Source organism: Camelus ferus, chromosome 4 (assembly GCF_009834535.1).
Source record: "Camelus ferus isolate YT-003-E chromosome 4, BCGSAC_Cfer_1.0, whole genome shotgun sequence".
NCBI lineage: Eukaryota > Metazoa > Chordata > Mammalia > Artiodactyla > Camelidae > Camelus > Camelus ferus.
This window is the reverse complement of record NC_045699.1, coordinates 7428170-7446724: the sequence shown is the minus strand read 5'-3', so window position 1 is coordinate 7446724 and position 18555 is coordinate 7428170. Positions and strand designations below refer to the sequence as shown.

Genomic DNA, 18555 nt, shown 5'->3' with positions numbered 1-18555 from the left:
ATTAGGCAACTTCAGAAGCAGTTGATATGCTTTTGGCACTCAACTCTTGGGGACACAGGAGAACTTGTCACTTGTGTGTTGTTTCTAAACTCATAATTGAGCTGCTTGCCCCGGCCCCATCACCTTGCTGAACACAGCAGTGAATCTTGGCGGTGTCTGTTGCCCAGTGGACTGCCTACTTATGAATGAGTATGTAAGAGAGGTGCCATGGTGAGACTTTGGAACAAAACACAGGGCTCTGGTAGGAAAAGGGTTTCCGCCTTCCTCCCGTTACTGGAGGGCCCCTGAGGGAAGGGAGTTTGATGTGGCTGGGCCCCTTGGGGCTCTGAGTTTATTAGCAAAAGCCTTCTCTTTAGCCACCCAAATCCTCCCCCAAGGAGTCCTCGGAGTTCATGGAAAGGCCAACTGAGAGAACAGAAAAAAAAAAAACCAACTGGGCAAGAAAGTACGGGATAGTCTGCTTTCCATGGCACTTGTGACTGACCAGGGAGACTGCTGCCTTGTACTGATTTTAGACATTGAGGGTGTTTTTTCCTTAATCTGGAACCGATTTTCAAAGAAGGGACAGGCCTGCTCAACAGGGGCTCTCGAGATGCTCCAAAGGGGTTTTGTCCAATGTTCATAAACTCCTAGCTCCCTCCCAATTGAGAATCAGTACCCACAATGATAGAAAATCCTAACAGGAGTATCAGTGAACAGTGTCAGAGGCAGAAGAAAAAGCTAAAAAACCCTAATCAGTAGGCAGACATCAAAATTATGGAGTGATTTTTTTTTTTTTTTTCTGATTAAGAGTAAGTTACAAACAAGTAGCTAAACTCCGTGCCAGGCTCCACACTGCAGAGCCAAGAACAAGTTCACCCACTTATCTGGGGTAACCATACTAGACTGAAGAGATACAGTTCTGTCCTCCCGAAGACAATGTCCAGAAAGACCCGCCTGTCCCAGTGAGGCACTTGACACTAGCAGCAGCACAGGCTAATCACTGTATGGCTTCATAGAAGACTGGCTTTTTCCTGGTTTTTTTTTCTCTTTGATATTGCACAAGCGATCCACCAAGTTGTGAACAGGCATTAAATCTTTGAAATACTTGATGGTCTTCACTTTCAACTCCAGGGTGGCATCCTCGTCACACACACTGTGTGTGCAGACATGGTCCACTATGGTTCACCCCCTCCTTGATGGCCTTGTACAGAACAAATGCCTTGTGAGCACCTGTGACGAGGGTCATCACCTCTCCGGCATCAATGACAGCACCTACACCCACTGTCAGGGCCACAGTGGGAACCTTGGCAAGATCTCCATCAAAGAACCTAGCATTGGCCAGGATGGTGTCCATGGCCAGCATCTTCACACGGGTCCTGGACACCAGACTGGAGCCCAGCTGGTTGAAGGCAATGTGTTGGGCGGGGCCAATTCCTCTAAGAAACAGCTCCATCCCACCCGCAACCTTGATCTTCTCTTCAAAGGTGTCACGCTCAGCTTGCAGGTCAGCTGCGTTCCCATCCAGAATGTGGGTGTTTTCTGAGTGGATGTCAGTGTGCTTGAAGTTATTCCACATGAAGGAGTGGTAGCTCTCCGGGTGGTCTCGAAGGCCCACGTACTCGTCCACGTTGAAAGTCTTTACATATTTGAAGGACAGATCTCTGTTCTTATAGGACTCAATCAGCTTCTGGTAGCAGCCAAGTGGGGTGCTCCCAGTGGAGAGCCCCAGGGTGAAGAACTTGTCTGGGTGATGCAGTTCCTGATGTACTTGGCCGCCCACTCACTGGTCTAGAGTGGTGAGTTTCATCTCATCACGGTCACCGCCCCCAGCTGCAGTAGCGACTGCGCTGGCCACCAGCTCTGCGAGGGTCACATGGCTACAGGTCATGTGACTGCAGGTCATGCAGATGTTCCACCAGCAGGGCTGACTCTGAGGAGCCTCGGCTTCAGGGAAGACTCTGCCCAGCGGGCCAGGGGCACCCACCCTCTCATCTTCTTTCAGGAGCTGTGCAGGCCCAAGACCTTCATTCCTCTTGATGACTGAAACATATTCCTTTGTAAGAATATACACATTTTGTTGATGCCTTTATCTGTTGAAGGATAACTGGATTACTTCTACTTTTTGGTTATTATGAATAATGCTTCTGTGAACATGTGTGTACAAGTTTTTGTGTGGAAGTGTATTTTGACTTCTCTTAAGTATACACCTTGGAGTGGAATTGCTAGGTTATAATGGCAACTCTGTTTTACTTTTTGAAGAACTGCCAGACTGTTTTTCAAAGTGGCTACACCATGTTATATTCCCTCCAGCAATGTATGGCAATTCAAATTTCTCCACATCTTTGCCAACACTTGTTGTTATCTTTTTGATTATAGTCATCTTAGTGGGTGTGAAGTGGTATCTCTTTGTGGTTTCAATTTGTATTTCCCTGATGCCTTAGCATTTCTCATGTGCTTGTTGGCCATTTGTGTGTCTTCTTTGGGAATGTGTTTACTCAAGTCCTTTGCCCATTTTTTAATTGGGTTGTTTGTCATTTTATTGTTGAGTTGTAGGAGTTCATTTATTCCACATACTAAACCTTTATCTGATGATTTGCAAATGTTTTCTCCCATTCTGCAGGTTGTCTTTTCACTTTCTTGATAATGTCCTTGATGGGCAGAAGTTTTTAATTTGATGAAGTCCAACTTACCTCCTGTGTCTTTTGTTGCTCATGCTTCTGGTGTCATATCTCAGAATGACATTGCCAAATCTGAGATCATGAAGAGTTCCCCTCTTAGAAGGTTTTCTTCTAGGAGTTTTATGGTTTTAGCTCTTTACAACATTGATCCACTTTTAGTTGATTTTTGTATATTCTGTGTGGTAGGGATACAACTTTATTCTTTTGCCTATGGGTATTGAGTGATCCAGGATCATTTGTTGAAGAGACTGTCCTTTCTTCAATGAATGTTTTTGGCACTCTTGTCAAAAAGCAGTTGGTTCTAGATATATGGACTTATTTCTGGTATATAAACCAGGCCATAGATACAGGGGTCTATTTATCCTGTTGATCTGTATGTTTAGCTTTATGCCAATATCACATTGTTTTGATTACTGTAACTTTTGAAACTGGGAAATGTGAATTCTCTAATTTTATTCTTTTTCAATATTATTTTGGCTGTTCTGGGTCCCTTGCATTTCCATTTGAGTCTTAGGATCATCAGCATATCAATTTCTGCAAAACAAGGTAGCTGGGATTGTTGAGTTTATGTTGAATACAAAAATCAGTTTGGGGAGTATTGCTGTTTTACAATATTAGGTCTTCTGATCCATGAATACAGGAGGTGTTTCAATTATTTAGGTCTTCTTTAAGTTTTTTAATGATGCTTTGTAGTTTTCAGTGTATAATTCTTGCACTTCTTTTATTAAATTCATTCTTGAGGGTTTTATTATTTTTGATGCTATTGTAAATTGAATTGTTCTTTAAATTTCATTTTTGTATTGTTCATTGATAGTGTATAGAAATACAATTGATTTTTTTTTATATTGATCTTCTATTCTGCAACTTTGCTGACTCAATTATTAATTCTAAATTTTTTTGGGGGGTGCAAATTCATTAGATTTTCTATATACAAGATCATGTCATCTGTGAATAGAGATAATTTTACTTCCTTTTCAGCCTGGATGCTTTTATTTCTTTTTCTTGCCTAATTGCTCTGGTTAGAGCCTCTAGTACGATGATGACTAGAAGTGATGAGAGCAGACATTCTAGTCTTGTTCTTGATTGTAGAGGGAAACTATTTAGTCCATTTACATTTAATATAATTGCTGATAAGGTAGGATTTATGCCTGTCATCTGCTGTTTGTTTTCTATATAGCTTATACCCTTTTTGTTCCTCTAATTCTTCATTGCCTTCTTTTTTGTTAAATTGATACATTCTGTTGTTTCTTTTTCTGTGTTTTATTAATTATTTTTTTAGAAGTTGCCCTGAGGATTACAGTTAACATCTTAACATAAAACAATCTAATTTTCATTCATAGCAATTTAATTTTCATAGTATATAAAACTTTGCTGATAGGCTATATTTAATATAATATTATTCTTTTCAAAAAAGATGAGTTGTTAATTATGTTTTATTTTAATATCCTTTTAAGACTTTTTATGTAATTCTATGTCAGGCCATGTGTTTCTTGTTTCAAAGAACTTTTAATTTAGTTGAGGAGAAAACACAGACATATGTGAAAAGTCAGATGGCAGTGAAATCTTTGAATACTAATTCAAGGCAATAACAGACATGAGTGACATCTAATTTGTTGGTGTACAGTTTTACACCAACACATGTTTAGATAGGAAATGTGTAGTGGCTTAATGACAGACATGTCAGAAAAATTAGAGTTGGTGTGAGACTCATGGCCCAAGTTGGTCAAGGACAAATTCAGAGTTGGAATTTGACCTAGTATATGTGGAGGTGTACAAAGTTGTTGAGATGTAAGGAGAATGAATGGGAACTCACTAAGCTGGCCTTTGTCTTTTCAATGAAACAGGGGCTGAGGCCACCTGTTCACAAGTCCATGGCACCTAGAATGTTGCCTGACAGATTGTAAGTGCTTAGTAAATATTTACCAGATGACCAAATGAGTGAGTTTGGTTGAATACCAGTCAGGAGTATATTTCAACCTTGGAAGAGAGGAGATACAGTCTGAAACATCTACTTTGGACTACCAGCTAGGTAATCAATACGGTGGGAAGTAGCCATTAAGCCATCTGAGTAACAGTTGGCTTCCATGAGGGGAATTAAATTGCCGGCATCTTTAAACCACTGCTGTTATGCCTATGAGTTTTCAAGAATCAGGGACATCACAAGATTTCCACTTTTACTTAAAAAAATTCTGTACATCCATAGTCTTTTCTGGGAGTTCAGAGAAATTAAAGGTAGACACTGTATATACTTGTATATTTCAGTGTTGGAAGAATGGGGTGGCAAAGTTTCTGCAGGTTTTGAGAGGGGAGATAATAGGAGATGTATGGGAACATTGCCTGGAAATCTGAAATGGCCTTACTATTGTTTTCCTTTCTTAAGTTCCCTTTCTAGTCCTTGACTCTCCAGGGTCATCAACATCAGAAAATTTCAGTAGTTCCAGCAAATATCCGCAAAAATAAATGAACAAAATTTATTTTTAAGGGTTTAAACATGTTTATGTTAACTCTTTAATGTAGTATTTGCTAAAGGTTCTGTAAATCTTTGGATAGGGTTTACTTTAAGAAATTTGCATCGTCCTTCTATTTCTTGGTCACTGGAGAAAGGAACTAGTTAAAAGATTGAGAGTTCTGAGGTTAAATTCATCTTTTACTGCAGTTGCAAAGCCAGTAGGGGGAGCAGTGCACCTATCCTTTGATTTCTAGGATTGACAATAAGTGCATAGGCTGGATATTACTCAAATTGCCTAGATTTCATCTAGAGAGAAAGGAGTCTGGGACTGTGATTTGATCTTTGACAATCATGATTTTGTGTTAAGGAATTAGCAGAGTTACAGAGTTCCTTTATTACCACTGGAGAATGTTGATGAGGGTGCTGTATAAAGACGGGTTTTTTTGTTTGTTTGTTTGTTTTGCTTTCCTGGTGAAAAGTCATTTGAACATTTTGTACCAATTCCACAAAAAAACTGACCTAAGTAAACTCATCAACTGGATTAGATTCTGGGCATCCAGGATTGCTTGCGTAATAGGTTGGGCATTTTCGCTAATCCTTGAAATCTTTGATGTGGCTGCAGAGTGGAGCTGGGATGCATTCTTCCTTCCTGTCTCATCAGCTCCCATTCCATGGGTCTCCAATGTCTGTGCTGCATCATCTCCACAGCTGACTTAGCAGAGATAGGATGCCTCCTGTTCTCCCCTATCTTGCCTGACTCACCCCCACAGTGTTATTCTTCTCTAGCAACAGGGCGATGGGCTGAGCAAATGAGGGAGCAGCCCCTCCTTGACAGCTCACCTCCTTTTGCAACTGTCTGTTTATGCAACATTTTGCTCTTTCTTTCCTTCTCCATCAGATTCTCCCTATGTTTCTAGTTACATATTCAGAGGGGCTTATGTGGGCTCTTTTCTTTGCCTTCACTTACCTTTTGGCATTGAAATGAATGCTATGGTAATATTATCAGCCCATCTTTTTAAGCAATTCTTTGGGATACAATTCTTTCGATTCACTTTTGGTCTTGTGATATCTGTTGTATTTCTCGAGCAGGTGTTTAAATCTCTCCTTTTAACTTAGCATTTTTCTTGTTGATGCCTTCTGTCTCCAGCTAGAAGGTAAATTAATACTTGTGGCTGGAAAGAAGCTCTTTTGACCTAGGATCTTGGTCTTCTATGTAAGAGTCAAAGCCTTTCTCACTTGGCTAAAAGTGTTTTAGAGGAAAAAAATATAGAAGTCAATACTAACCAATATTCTGCCCTCCACCCTTTTGAAAAAAGAAAAAGGGATTTGTACTTTTGGGGATCAACTTATTTTTCTCCTTTCGTTTGAGAGGTTTTGGTAAGTGTCCAACTCCAATAATATGTTAACATTTTCAGGGTCAATCCAGGTTAAAAAGTAAGTAAACTCTGTTTTCTTCTTGTTCTCTTTGGCTCTTTCTCACTGTCACCTTTAGCCCCCACCCCCTCCCCCATTTCTTTCCTAACAGGTCAGAAGCTGCCCTATGCTTGTTTCAGGTCAGTATGCTTGGGAGGAGAATTCCAGTCCATTGCTCAGTTAGTCACTAATCACTCTCATGTGACATGCTTTGTGAGATAGACGAACTGTTGGCCATTCTCAAAGTATAGCTATGGTGACAAAATCAGTACAATGTCTCTGGCCATGTATTCAAAAAGGTCTTAAATATAAGAATTTGGGAAGGGCAGTTTTACCCTTTGAGGATAAAACATCCCATCTGTTTTGACCTTGTTTTACAATTGTTTCAGAGGTCAAGAAGGGAACTGGATCTGTCTACTCCCCAACACCAGGGTGAGATGGAAAAACGTTGAGTTTTGAGGCTGTGGGGAAATGGAATAGGTTTGGAGAAAGGCAGAAAGCCAGAGGGTAAGGCTATTATAATAGAAGTGGAAGAACTGAGATCAAGAATTCAGAATGAGGGACCAGGTTTTGTGAGGATTCCAGGTGTGTTTTATGTCCGCAGGAAACGAAGGTAGAAGGGGTTACAGAGAGTGAAGTTAAAAAAATGAACTTACCGTGTCTGAAGAGCCATTACTGTTGAACTGAGAGTTTCAAAGTGTGGTGAGGGAAGTTCAGTTCATCATTCTGCTCTGAGAAACAGCAGTCTTACTGCCTTCGTGACTGCTTTGTCCGATATTTATTTAACTGTTACAGCTCTTGCTTGTTGTATGTATACTTTGTATATGTTTCCCCATGTTTATCAATCATGTGTCCTTTGATTTTAGGCTCATCACTTACAGACTGCATAACCTGGCTTCTGATTTTTTTAAAAAAACTTAGTTTTACTTTCATTGTTTTTATTTAGTCCATTTAGTTTTGTTATAGATTTTCTTTTTGTCTCATTTTTTTCTAGTCTTCCCCCTTTCCTTTTAAAAAAAATTCTTCTTTCTTGATATCCTTTGGATTTAGCTTTTGTTTGTTTTTACTTTTTTTCTAATTCTATTTTTGTTTGGAAGTTATATTCTATCTTTAAGTCCTGTCAAAGCGAATTTAATGTATATACTTATCAAAGTTTAAGCTAATCAGTCTCCTTATTGTTCTCTGAAAAAATAAGCCTTAGAATGCTTAAAATATTCACCTCCTTCCCCTTTATACACTATTGCAGTTATAGTTTATCTCCAGAGTGTTTTCTGCCACAAACCAGAGTGTTGTTATTTCAGACAGTGAATTTCTTTATATTTATTTGCCTATTTACTACTAAAGTATCTCTGCTCAGCATTTTTTAACATCCAGTCCTTTTGATCTTGGATAATCCTCTTGCCTGAAGAGTAGTCCTTACAATGTTTTAGTTTATCTGAAAATGTCCTTATTGCACCTCATTCTTGAAAAGTATTTTCCCAGTATTTTATTATGAAGATTTTCAAACATATAGCAAAGTTGAAAGAATGTTATAGTGACTACCCATGTACTAACCACCTGGAGTCTACCATTATTATTTGAAAAGATCATTTGCTGGAACTAGAGTTCCAGGTTGCTGTCATTTTCTTTCATTCAGTATCATCTTTTGGCTTCCAGTGGATGGATATCAAGAAGGCAGCCGTCAGTCCTACTGCCATTTCTCTGTAGATTATCTATCTTCTCTCTCTGGCTGGTTTTTAAAATTCTTTTCATCTCTGACATTCTTCAGTTTCACTGTTATATGTGTGGTATATGCTTTGGTTTCATTGAGCCCCATGATCCAAAGACTGTTATCTTTTAGCAATTCTGAAGTCTCATCCGTTATGTCTTTAAATATAATTTCTTCTTTATTCTCTCTAATAATTCCTTCTGCAGCTACTTTAAGCTAACCTCTGTACTTTAAGATTCTCTGTACTGTCTAAACACTAAGAATTGGTACTGCAAACCCTAGTGAGGGCCACCTGGTTGAGTACTGATCCCCAAGAGCGATTTCCCCTTCTCTCCCTTCTCTTCAGCTTCAAGGATGGGGTAGGCAGGTTTACATGCCATCCTCTTCCTTGTGATGGAGTTGAGTTCTTTATCACTCTCACTTAGGAGGTATTACCCTGTGTGGGCCTCAGCTTTATGCAGAGATCTTCTGTCACGTTCTCCACCTTGGCAGGACCTGGGCTTTACTCCCTATCTTTTTCTGCACTGCCTTCCTCCTTGCAGACATGAAAGTTGAAACTCAGTGACTCTCGGCATGTGCAGAAAACTTCAGGTAACGACAGATCTGGCATTTCTGTCCTCAGAATTGGGGCCAGTTAAGTAACATATGCACAGAGATTGTGGGTGGACTTGGCTGAATAAAATGGGCAAAAGCCTCATGAGTCATTTCAAGGCGTGGTTATCAGAAACTTAAATCCAAAGGAAAGCTTCTTCCAATCAAATGCTGGAACTTCTGGGGACATCGATTCCCGGATATAACTCACAGTTACTTGACTGTGTCTGTTGATGAGGAAACATAACTTTTAGAAATGATCACTAGTTTAGGTGTACTAGTCCAGAGATAACGTGTTGTCATCCATACAGCAAAATGGGGCTTCCCAAATATCAAGTCAATTCAGAACTTTTATTTCTATTCTAGGTAAGCTTTCTAAGCATTTGGAAACTTTTTTTTTTTTTTTTTTTAGTATCAAGTTGACTTCTTTGGGGAACCAGATGTAATCTCAGGACTTTTAAAAATTCTCATTGTTAGAATTGTGTTTATACTGGCTAAAACTGTGTATATTATTTATAGAAGAAATGATTTGTAAGTGCAGTCTTATCATTCATCATCAATGCTTGATAGTTTCTGTAACTATTTCAGGATGTAAATTAAATATCGCTTGCCACTTGACTACATTTCTTTTGGTAGCTTGTGCCAACTATGTTTTGACCACATCTGAAAAAATTATGTTGTAGTTTGTTCTTTTGGAATATGTAATGTATACTTTGGCAGTTAATGAAAAGAGATATACGTCATGAAGATTTAAGTTTTTAACATCCTTATATCATCTTAATACATGATTCAGTGGAGACACAGATGTATGGACAAAGAGGAACTGTAAGGGAATCTATGCCTTTTACATTAGGAGAGTAAAGCAAATGATGAACGTGTCCTAAAGTGCTGTGTTGCTATTTGTATTTCCTAAATCATGGAACTGTGGTGGGTTTTCAGCTAGATTTCACATATAACAAGCCAATAATGAAATCACTATTTTTATAACCATTATTAGTTTGCCACAAGCATAACTTCAGCAGTAACCTCTTATTCTTTTAATGCTTTGTATAGTTCACATTAGATAATTCTTATTGTCTTTTATTCTTTCACCTTGTGGGGTATCAGCACTGTAATCGTGTTCAATAAAAGTAAGAAATAAATATGTATGTGAACAAACATATGAAACTCATTGAACAAAGTGGAGCTCTTAAAGCATTAACAAATCTCTTAACAATGTCTAATTTATTATCAGAGAACCATTTAGACAATGGGCAATAGGACTGAATAAGTAATTTGAGTACTGCATATTATTTTAGATATTAGTATAATTTCTCACATATAAGCCATTTGTTTTCAAAACTGATTTGTTTAATTTCCAAAATTTATTTTGAAATACACGTATTCTGCCCCCTGGAATGTAAGCTTCATGAGGACAGGGACTTTGGTTTGTTCATCATTAATTTCTAGTTTGGGACATAATAGTCACAAACATTTTTGTCAAGGAACAAGTAAATATTTAATTAGGAATTAATTAATAGTGGAAAAATATTTTAGTAAATAGATGAAATCGAATGTAGTCTTAATTTCAGTCAATATTTCTTCAAAACTGTTTATTTAATATGTTTTGTGGCTATCGGGTTAGGTGCATACAGATTTAAAGCAAGTATATTTTCCTGATGTCTTGTTCTTTTTAATCATTAAATAACGACCCTCTTAATTTGAAATAATAATTTTTTTGACAAAGTCTCTGTCAAATATTGCTATACTGGTTTCTTCCTGCCCTCTCTCCCCAATCCCTCCCTCCCTCCCTCCTTTCTTTCCTTGCCCTTCATCCTCCTCCTCCTCCCTTCTCTTTCTGTCTCCCCCCCACTTCCTCATCCTCATCCTCCTCTTCCTTCTTAGTATTTGCCTGTATATCCTCTTTTATCCTTTCATTAATTTACTTTTGACCTTTTCGAGCCCTTATAGATATGTTTATAGAAAGCATATCGCTGGTTTGTTTTTTGTCTGTTCTTTAAAATCTTGTCTGAGAATCTTCCCTGTTGCAGGCACATTTATTTCATTTACAGTCACTTTGACTAATAGCACATTGAACTCATTTTAATCATCTTAATTTGCGTTTCTTTTTCTCATGCCGCCCTTTTTTTGCTTTCATTTTTTGCTTTCCTAACTTGTCTTGGAAAAACTGAGTTTTCTTTATTCCCAGCCCCTACTCCAACCAGCGATTTGGAAGTTCTATATTTTAATGTCTGGTCTTTTAATAGTCAATCTTTAAAGTTTAACATCAACACATGACTTAATATGATTTAATATTAATTAATAGCTCTATACTCATACCCTCAGATACATATTAGCTCTCTCCTCCCACTCCACATTCCACCGATTATTTTATTATTCTTAAAATAATGTTCTTATTTGTTTGTCAGTGCTTATTTATTGCTTCACTTTTCTTCTTCTTGAAGCACATTTGTCTTTTAGTTTTAGTTTGAATCATATGAAATTGTCATTTTTGTGCATCAAAAACGGCCAAATAGACATTTCATATGGTTCAACCTAATAGTTATTCCAGGAAGGAAGTATGGGTAGTAAATGTTTTTGATCTAAAAATCTAAAAATATTTTCATTTTACTATCACTTCTATATACTTTAGCTATATGTACCCTCTACCTAGGTTATTTCCCCTCATTGCTTAAAGATATTTCACTGTCTTCTGGAATCATCGTGGGTCATGAGAAGTCCGCTGTCAGTCTTATTGCCATTTATTTATAGATAATTTGTCTTTACTTTTTCATTCCTTTGTTACTGAAGTTTTGAAGGTTTTTCTATAACATATCTGGATGTGGATATTTTTATTTGTTTTTAACTTCAGTGAGTTTGTCCTTTTTTTCTAGAAGTTCTATTTGGCTTTTTTTTTAAGTTGGCCTGTTCATTTTCTGTGTCTAATCTTTGTCTAATCTTTCCTTCTTTATTTATTTATTTATTTATTGAGTTAAAGTCATTTTGCAATGTTGTGTCAAATTTCAGTGTGGAGCACAATTTTTCAGTTATGCATGAACATACATATATTCATTGTCACATTTTTTTTTTCACTGTGAGCTACCACAAGATCTTGTCTATTTCCTTATGGTTTTTGTTCCTTCATTATCTCTTTGTGAATTTTAAATAAGCTTGTTTGTAGTCTCTTTCATACTTTATATAATCTATATTTTTGGAGTGCTGATTTTTCTGTTGATGCATTTTTGAATCTCCTCCATAATGTCTTGATTTCTCATTGGATTTATAAATGATTTTCAGCTATGCTGACCCTCACCCTGCCCCTGCCCTCCTGGGATTTTCTTAAGCCCTTATTTTTAAAGTTCCCCAAAGAGTGGTTTCACACTTTCTAGGATGCTAAGAGTGCTTTTTATAGCAACAATTTTTGTATCAGTGCCAACTGCATGGTTTGTGATGCCTTAATCGCGTGGGTGTTACACGTTTAAACCCTACACCTATGTGCAGTGGGTATCTGGAGTTTTGATTTCTTACAGTTGATTTGTTTTTCACCCAAGACCCTAGAGAGGTTGCAAGCTTTTGAATTGCTTTTACAATCAAGTGGGAGGAATTACTTGTCTTTTCATGGAGGAGATAGTTCTTCAAGGCTGCTTTACATAGAGATGTCCAACTATAGCTTTTCCCCTCTGTAGACATTCTATCTCCTGTCCTCACGGAGGCATTAATCCTGAGCCTCTGTAGTCTGTGATTGAGGTTGAAACTGCTCTTGGGTCCTGTTTTTGCTCTGGCTTTGATTTCTCTGTTTGTCTGGAACATGGGAATTTTCTAATTTTTCCTAGCATGGCCGTGTGTTAATTTTTTTGTTTTGCTTCATTTTGCTCATTTAATTTGACCTGTTTCTTAGTTTCTCTTTATGTTCGTTATCTTTTATTCTATCTTGACCTTTTTTGTTGCTTCCAGTTGAGGCTTTAACATTCTTAATGTGATATATTTTAAAATAAGCTGTATTATCTTCAAAGTTTGATATAAATTTAATCCATAATACATATATAACAACTCTTTTATCCAGATGCCTTTTGCCTGGCATTTACATTAAATGAATGTATTCTTATAGTTGTGAAAAACCAATTTGTTGAAAATTAACCCTCTCTAGATGGTGGACTTTTCCTAAGAAAGTAGGCATAAACTTTTAAATGATAATTTTCTTCTCTCATCCTTATTAATTTAGAGTGCTGAAATTAAGGACTTGGAGGATATCTGTATCGAAAGGCTAATATAGGATTTTTAAAGCAAGACATTTTAGAATAATAAATCATTTTTCATTCCTTTTTACTTTTTATTCTTCTCGACACGTATTTCAAACAATAAAATGGAACTAACAACTCACCTTGCAGGATCATTAGGTCTTAAAGATGTTGTTTTCTTGGATAAGCACCTGTTATTTATATATTGTTTATCAGTGGAGAGTGCTAATTTTTAAAAGAAATGGTAGACTGTGGTCAGTAAATCCTACTGTTTGTACTAAGGATATTTTATTTAATGAGTCTTTGGAGAATTGACAGACACTCTGTTCTATTTTTTTATGGCTCTTTTTTTTTTTTTACTAATTACAAAAAAAGCAAGTAACTAAAATAACTTTTACAGCATAGCAGAACATTTACTGTACATGCACACGTGTGGACACACACACACACACACAAACACACACACAGTCATGCCACGCCACCAACGTCATTTTCATTTACTTTTTGTTTTTTCTGGCAACAGTGGAACATGCCCTGACAACCCACCTTCCACTATAAATATTTTAAAAACTAGGCAGGAGAGAGCCATCCCTTAACCACAGTCATATAACGTAATGAAGGATACACACAGCTGCAGCAACACTCCGTAATTACTTAATTTGTTTTTGACAGCTCCTATTCGCAGCGTGGAGGAAAGTATGAACCACACATGGGTGAGGATTTCACATACACCTGAATTTGTTTGTCATTTGTGAATATTCACGCATTTTCTTGGAAATTGGCACAAATTGTGGGGCAGGAAATCAAAGCCAACATCACCCTTTTCCCAGCAGAGAAAGAGCTCAGGATGTTTGCTGTCCATGGAAAGTTGAAGCAAAAGCTCAAGCCAGCATCTCCTGGCCAAAGAGAAGAAGTAGTCAGTTAGCAAGCACTTTCCAGCCTGTAGTGTTAGAGGGATAGAGCGAGTTAAGAATGTAGGCCTTGCTTATCAGATGTAAGAGCTCATTTTAATGAATAAATGGAGCCTGAGCCAGGCCATCATGTTTATTCCAAGCCACCTTTCATAACAGTTATGTGTTGGGTGGGGTGATCCTTCTTTCCATGGTTTCTGTAACCCAGCTGTGGGGTTCAGCTTGCCCCTCACCACACTTTTCTTAGGGAGCTAGTGTTGGCCTATGTAGGACGGAGGTTGATGGGGATGTTTTCTGGATCCCCTGAGGCACATCCTGAGCTATCTGGGATTGCACACTTTATGGGAATTGGTCCAGAGAGGGAATTAAGGCAAGATGAAGCCCTTTGATCAGAGGTGTGTGATTGTGATTTGGGCTCTTTTTGTGGAGAGGGTATGAGAAATCTTCTATCCCAGCTGGGAGTTGGAGTGGTGATCCAGAACAACAGATCCAGACAAGTCTGTGAGGGGATGCTGGAAACCTTACAAAGTGGGCAACACAGGGACAATGGGACACTTTGAGTTAGCTCAGACTTACTTACTTTTATATCTTTTTGTCATTGTTATTTACAATGTTAATTTATGATCATTATAACTACTTAGACAATGTAAAAATTTATAAAGAAAAATTTCATGCCATCCTCTCACCCCCAACTCCATCTGTGGTAACCAGATGTTAATAACCTAGAATAAATGTTTTTCCACTCCTTTTTTTTTGTCCATACAAAGATACACACACAACACATATATTCATATACCTACATGGAGGTTATTTTTAGTTTTTTTTTAAACTAGGATTATAATATAGAAATTCTGTATATGTATTATATTGGATTTTTTCTTTTGACCTATGCTTTCATTTTTCTTTGCTGAAGAAGTCTAGCAAATTTCTTTTCTCACTTTACACAATGTAGGATTCCTTGTGGGGTGATAGTTGTAGATCCAAATTCACTTTAAAAAAGAAAACTGCAATATTTCATATTATTTAGGTATCACAATTTATTCAGCCAGTTGATAGACATTATACAAGAAATGCATACCTGTTTCTTGTCTTAGGGAAAATAGGAGATGAGAAATATGAATTTCCCTTTTAAGAATGAAAGTTAAGCATTAAACAGTAAGGTTCTTGCTAGCTTGATTCTCAAGGCTAAGAAGCTGAAAAACAAGTGCATTTCAGTTTTGTTCTCAAGTTCCTGACACATAAGGAGAAAAGGGCAAGAATTTTCCTAGTGCTAATAAACTTTTCTACACATATAGAGACTACAGAGTTTAGTTATTTCAGAAGTTTTAGGAACACCAGTTTAGATAACTACATAAGTCATAAAACAGTGTTTATTGTGAAAATTGATGATAATTGTAAAATGTAACAGCTAATGTAATGATTCATCAGGAAGCTTATTAAACCTTTCATAAAGGCCCATTGTACTCAGAATCTAGTGATGCTCATTTTGTCTTGGGTGTGTTAGGCGAACAATGAACTTAGATATCTTCTTATTGGAGTAGATTAAAAAAAAGCAACTTCTGTCTATGATACCAAATACAACGCCTTGTATCTTAGGTTAGCTCTTTATGCCACAGCACTTAAACCACTACCAATAACCGGCAGTCAAAGCACCACTTTATAGATCTTCATTACTCACAGCAGGGTTACTGGGTTAGGGGGTAGGAATTGATAGAGCAATTCATGTTGCTCTGTTGCTCAAGTTGTTACACTGCTTCAGAAAGGGACACTGGGGGACACGCCAGCTTCAAGCTGCTGTCTTTCCAGCTGGCTCCCTATTTTAAAGTATGCTATAAATAAACAGTTTAAACAGTTTAAATTATTCCCATCTGGTCTTCATTTGTTCTTGAGATGAGAATTTAGAAATGGTGTACAGTCCAGACACAAGTCCCCTATATCTCCTGCTCAGATTTTTAATCCATTTTCTCCAAATTGCTGTAAGAGATGGATGGGCTTTGCCAGTCTAGAAGACAATCAGATGAACACAATTTCAAGAGTAGGTGTTTCTGTTTGGATCAGAAGAGGAAAACATCACATACTGCCTGTCATCTGATTATATAGTTGTTTCAGTTAGGTTGTCTATCTCCTGTGATTTACCTATTGATGAAGAATACAGAGAACTACACTGTGGGGCTAGAGTGAGATGGGAGGGGACAAAAATGAAAAACCATTAAAGAAGGTTGGTTTGACTTCCAAGTTTAATCTCTCAAGTGCTATATGCACTGTGGGAGCTAAATGAGTATGTATGATTCTTTCTCCTTTGCTCCGACATTTAATAACAGACCTACTATTAATTGAGAGACGAAGTGACACTCAATACTTCATATGCTGACTCTGGAAAGTGTTTTGTTGTGGTTCTTAAGAGAATGGGTTGAAAAAAAAAATCCTAACTGATTAAATACAACTTAGTTGAAAGACTGGTTTTCATTAAAAAAAGTTACTGCCTGTTATATATCAAATGTTTGTGTCCCCTCAAATTCATATGTTGAAGTCCTAACCCCCAATATGATGGTATTTGTAGACTGGACCTTGGGGAACTAATTAGGTTAGATGAGGTCATGAGGGTGGGGTCTTTGTCCAATGAGATTAGTGCCCTTATAGGAAGATACCAGATCTCTTTTTCTCTACTGAGCAAAGGCCATGTGGACATACAGCAAGAAGGCAGCTGTCTATGGGTTAAGAAGAGAGCTCTCGCCAGAAACTGACCCTACTGGCACCTTAATTTTGGACTTCTAGCCTCCAAGACTATGAGAAAATAAATTTCTGTTGTGTAAGCCACCCCGGTATATGGTATTTTTGTGGTTGTAGGGTAGAAGCAGCCACAGACCATCTTAACTGAGATATAATTGACATGTAACTTCACATTAGTTTCAGATGTACAACATAATGATTTGGTATTTGTATATATTACAAAATGATCAGAACAATGTCTAGTTAACATGCATCACCTCACAGAATTACACTTTTTTTTTCCTGTGATAAGAACTTTTAAGATCTGCTCTCTTAGCAACTTTAAAATATATTACATTCTTATTAACTATAGTCACCATGCTGTACATGTTGAACATTTGTACCTTTTGATCACTTTCACCCATTTTGCTCACCCCCACAACCTGCCTCTGTCAACCACCAATCTGTTCTCTGTATCTGTGAGTTCAGTTTTGCTTTGATTTTTTTTTTAACATTTCACATGTAAGTGAGATCATACAGTATTTGTCTCTCTCTGTCAGACTTATTTGACTTAGCATAATGCCCTCAGGATCCATCCATGTTATTATAAATGGCAGGATTTTATTCTTTTTTATGGCTGAATAATATTCCATTATATGTTTATGTGTGTGTATCACATTTTAAACCATTTTAAGTGTTCGGTTCAGTGGTACTAAGTTCATTCATATTGTTATGCAACCATCACCACTGTCTTTCTCCAGAACTTCATTTTACACAACTAAATCCCTATACCCATTAAATAATAACTCTCTCTCTCAATCCATTTCTCCCCAGTAAAGTTTTGTTCATTGACTTTGTCCAGGTTACTGTCTGGGTAACCCACATGAAATTCCATACCAAGCCTACTTTTGTCCTTTATTAAAGTGGAGAATCTGTAGGAAATATCTTTGATGTGCCAAGATGTGAACTGTAATTTTTGTTTACTTTATTTCTTCTTTCTTGGACTTGGTTTCTTCTCCTTTAAAAAATCTGCCATGTAGCTCTTAGATTTGACATCTTTCTTCACTCAAACATTGAGGAACTTGAAAGTTGAATTCTTGCTATGGGTCAGGCACATGGACCACTAGTCCTATGGCTGCTTATGGCTCCACATTTTCCTTTGTTTGACCCTTTTACTTTTTCCATGGCATTTGGAAAATGATTTTGTAAATGGTAGACATTACACTTGGCCTCAAGTGGCTGAGACAAATATGTTTGCTACGTGGTGCCCTTCGCCACTTGAGTTTGCAGTCACAGCTATCTTGATGGCTGTGGGGTGAAGCAGACTTCATCCTGAGTCCTAGGGATGGTGAGTGTCCAGCATCATGTGGAAGTGCAGCCAAGGATAACGGTGGAGTGGACTTCTCAAACATGGCTTCTGGTCTCCCAGGTGCATGAGGGTGGAGTTTCTCCTGTGCTTTTGTGTATGGTGTGTCCTCTGAGCAGTCTGTTTCGCTCAGTGGGAGAAAGTGATTTTTTTTTTTTTCTTTTGGAGAGAAGGAGGTAATTAGGTTTGTTTGTTTATTTAAATGGAGGTACTGGGGATTGAACCCAGGACTTCATGCATGCTAAGTGTTCACTCTACCACTGAGCTTTACCCTCTGCCTCAAAACTGACCTTATATTAACTTTGTATTGAAAAGAACAAAGCTACTGTATGGGGAAAATGTAATTTTTCCATTAATTTTTAAGCCATATGATATTTACAAATGCTGCCCAAACACCTTCAGAATCTCCAGGGGATGTGAATCTACTCTCCTCTGTCATCAGGGCTTCCTTGGAAAAATCTGAACAGGCCAATGTTAAGGCAGTCCTGGGCCTCTTTGGTCTTGCCTTCTTCTGGTAAGTGAGCTTGAACT

General features: G+C 37.6%; 1 pseudogene; it reads right to left on the bottom strand.

The window, feature by feature from the left end:
• Positions 1–454: 454 nt before the first annotated feature.
• On the bottom strand, positions 455–17083 carry LOC102517395 (annotated as a pseudogene).
• Between the last annotated feature and the right edge of the window lie 1472 nt (positions 17084–18555).